The sequence below is a fragment of the Otolemur garnettii genome, unplaced genomic scaffold (genome assembly GCF_000181295.1).
Source record: "Otolemur garnettii isolate 467f Iridium unplaced genomic scaffold, OtoGar3 scaffold00156, whole genome shotgun sequence".
Taxonomy (NCBI): Eukaryota; Metazoa; Chordata; class Mammalia; order Primates; family Galagidae; genus Otolemur; species Otolemur garnettii.
The window spans coordinates 2,224,707-2,228,378 of NW_003852551.1; positions in this window are offsets into that span (position 1 = coordinate 2,224,707).

Below are 3,672 nucleotides of genomic sequence, written 5' to 3' on the forward strand. Positions count from 1 at the left end.
TTTTTTTTTGGTTTTTGGAGACAGAGTCGCATTCTGTCATCTTGGGTAGAGTGCTGTAATGTCATAGCTCACAGCAACCTCGAACTCTTGGGGGTGAGCAATCTTCTTGTCTCAACCTCCTGAGTAGCTGGGACTATAGGTGCCTGCCACAATACCTTGCTAATTTTTCTATGTTTAATAGAGAGGGAGTCTCACTCTTGCTCAGGCTGGTCTCAAAATCCTGAGCTCTATCAATCCTCAGCCTCCCAAAGTTCTAGGATTACAGGTGTGAGCCACCACACCCCGCCTCATTTTACAGATTTTAAAACGGGTCTAGAGAAGGAAAGGACTTTGTTCAAAGACACTTAGAAAAGAGACAAATCCAGGAATCTTATTCATTCATCATTTTTCTGAATACTAGGATACATCAGATACCAACATAACGGATAGACGGATGAGTGATCTGTTTTTCTATCTTGAGATGCTCACAGCCCAGGAAGGGAGACAAGGCAGGAATAACCTATATAGTGCCACAAAGTCTGGACCCTTAGAAGTTAGAGGCTCCCCTTGGCTCTTAGAGTAGTCCTAATGGCTGTTTCTAAGGTAGAATCTCATTCAGGGGACTTGAGGCCACCTGCTCTAAGGTGCTGGGACAGAAAACTGGGAGCAGTGGTCCCAGGCCCCAGGATGAGCCTAGGAGGCTGCAGAACCTACTGGAGGAGTATGCAAGATGGCAAGGAAGAGGGACGATTGGAGCCGTGAGACAAGACCTAGGACAGAGGGGCCAACCTTGGGAAGGAGAGGGAATGGGAGGAGAAGAGGAACCAGTCCCAGGAAAAGGAAGAGGATTTAAAAACCAAGAGCAGGAGAATTTTAAGGTTGTACCTCCCAGATATTAATAACTAGTTTTTGCTGAGCACTTACAATGTACTAGGCACGGTGCTAAATGGTTTGGAGGCATTATTTCATTTCATCACCTCAACAACCAACAATATAAGAACCATTATATCCCCTCAGGTGCAGAGAAGTAAAGCAATTTGTATGAGAACATGCAACTAGCAAGAGGTGGCTCCAGGATATGAACCCAGAGATACTTGACTCAGAAGCCCAAGCTCCTGAACTGTGTTTGGGTCAAGTTAAGGCTGCTAGGCCAGCCTGGGGTCACAAGCAATGAGGATTGGAAAGAGGCCACCCCTTCCTCCTTGCTCATGGGACCCCAGTTTTGCTCAGGCATCAGGCAGTGTTGTGCTCCAGGAAGGTGGGAGCACCGCTTCCAAGGAGATAAACCACTAAAGGTCTAAGCCTATCATGGTAATCAGCTCCCTTCTGCCGAGTGACACAGGTATGGCAAATATGACCCAAGCACAAGTCTGTTGGCTGAAGATAAAAGATGTCCTCCATGATAAAAAGTAACTTGTACAAGAAGAAATCATTCTTATCTTTGAGTGGCGTTGTGAGAGAGTGGAGCAGATGTGTTGCAACCACGATGGGACAAGGCTGAGGAAGAAGTCAACTTCCTGAGGATGGCCGACGGGACTATAGAAGGGATTGGAATTATGGATGCCACCATTGTGCTGCCAAGTCATCTAACCTTGGAACTGCCTGTCTCCTGACTACTTAAGATGTGAGATAACAAATGTTACTATAATGGCTCACACCTGTAATCCTAGCACTCGAGGAGGCCAAGGCAAGAGGATCCCTTGAGCTCAGAAGTTTGAGACCAGCCTGAGCAAGAGTGAAATGTGGTTGCTACTAAAACTAGAAAAATTAGCTGGGTGTTGTGGTGGGCACCTCGGGAGGCTGAGGCAGGAGGATCGCTTGAACCCAAGAGTTTGGGGTTGTTATGATCTAGGCTGATACTGCAGCACTCTAGCCTGGGCAACAGACTGAGACTCTATCTCAAAAAAAAAAAGTCACTATCATGTAATTACTCTGTCACTTTCAGCAGAAAGTACCTTACAAACATTCACGATTCCAACTCCTATAAGCTGATGAGTCTCACATCTCTAATTCCAGTTCAGACTTCTCTCTCCCCTAAGCTGAAGACTTGTTACAGATTTCTACTGCGATGTTCCAATAGCACCTCAAACTCCTCATACGCCAAACAGAACACACCCACTTCCCTCACACCTAGCTCCTCCTTCTCTTTTTCTTGCCTCCTGTCTCAGGGAACAGCACTACTATCTGCCCATTCACACCAACCAGGAAGCTGAGAGTCATTTCAGGGCTCCCTTTCCGCCTACTTCACACACATGTGGTCTCTGCACCAAGCATGGGCCAGCTTTGTATCTCACTTGTCATAATCAGACCCATAAACCCATCATCTGCTTGTGGGTCTGACTCTCCCTCTGGATTTTGAAGACTCTGAGGGCAAAGACTGTATCTATTCATCTCTGTATTCCTAGTGCCTGGCACATAGTAGGTACGCAACAAATTTTTCTTGAGTGAATTAAATAATAAGAGTACTCTCGCTGTCAGACCTGGGAAAGGTTAAGGTACTTGAGCAAGTTTTTTTGGCTGAGGTGGTGGAGAGAAAGTACTAGAGATGGGTAGTTGGGGATAATGGAGTCAATTCTAAAGCCTTGGGAAGGAAAGGGACTCTCCAACATTAGAGTTGGAAGGATAGAAGAGATGAAAGGATAAAGGTGAGGATCAGAGGTTTGGGGAGGTGGGGAGAAAGGTGCTTGTATTTGATGACCTTGGTCAAGAGATTGTCGAGGTCAACTTCTGAGGCTAAGGCAGTGGGGAGGGCAGCATGAGTGAGTGGTGGAAAAGGTTTGGACCAGCCAGTGTGGAATACGAGAGGAAGTGCCAGGAGAGAGGTGGAAGGACCATCTGGGAACAGAAGAGCCTCACTGATGTTTTCCAACACAGACCTGCCATTTGCGAGGAGCCATTCACATGGTCCTGTTGACTTTCTCCAGCTGCACTTGGCAGTCCAGGTGCAGAAGCTGAGCAAATGGACAATGGGACCGACTCCAGCCTGGGTGTTGGCAAGGCTGGCGCGGCTTAAAGTCAAGGGCTGATGGAGGGAAATTCCCATGTGGCCGCGCTGGGCATCAAAACATGTCTTGTCATTTAATCCTCACAACAGTCCTGCCGGGGAAGGTATTATCATCTTCCTTTTTTTCCCCCAGGAGGGAATGAAGTTCAGAGAGTTAACTGGTTTGGCCAAAGACACACAGCCACAAGCGGCAGAGTTGAGCTGGGGTTCACGTCTAAAGTAGCTTGATTTCGTAACCTGTGCGCCTCTCACTGAAGCATTTGTGGAGTGCTTGTTTTGTGTCAGGCATTGTACTGAGTCCTTCCCATTCATCCTCCTGTTCAGTCCTCCAAAAGACTCTGGGAGACAGGGATCATGATCTTGCCTGTTTTGCAGCCCTGCTACAGAGGCTAAGAGAGGGGATGAGACCCCCAGCAGTGAGTAGCAGAGCCAGCATCAGGTCCAGGAAGTTATAGACTGGTGTTCTTACCAGTCATTACAACATACTGTAAAGCGGACAAAGATATAAACATGGAAAATTAGTGGTGTGTCTGGGCCCAGAGCCCTTAACCACTACATTTCACAGCCTCCCTCTCTGCGAGTCACTTCATTTATTTTTGCTGTTTCTATTTATTTATTTATTTATGATAGAGTCTCAAAGCTGTCACCCTGGGTAGAGCGCCACAGCTTGCAGCAACCTCCAACTCTTG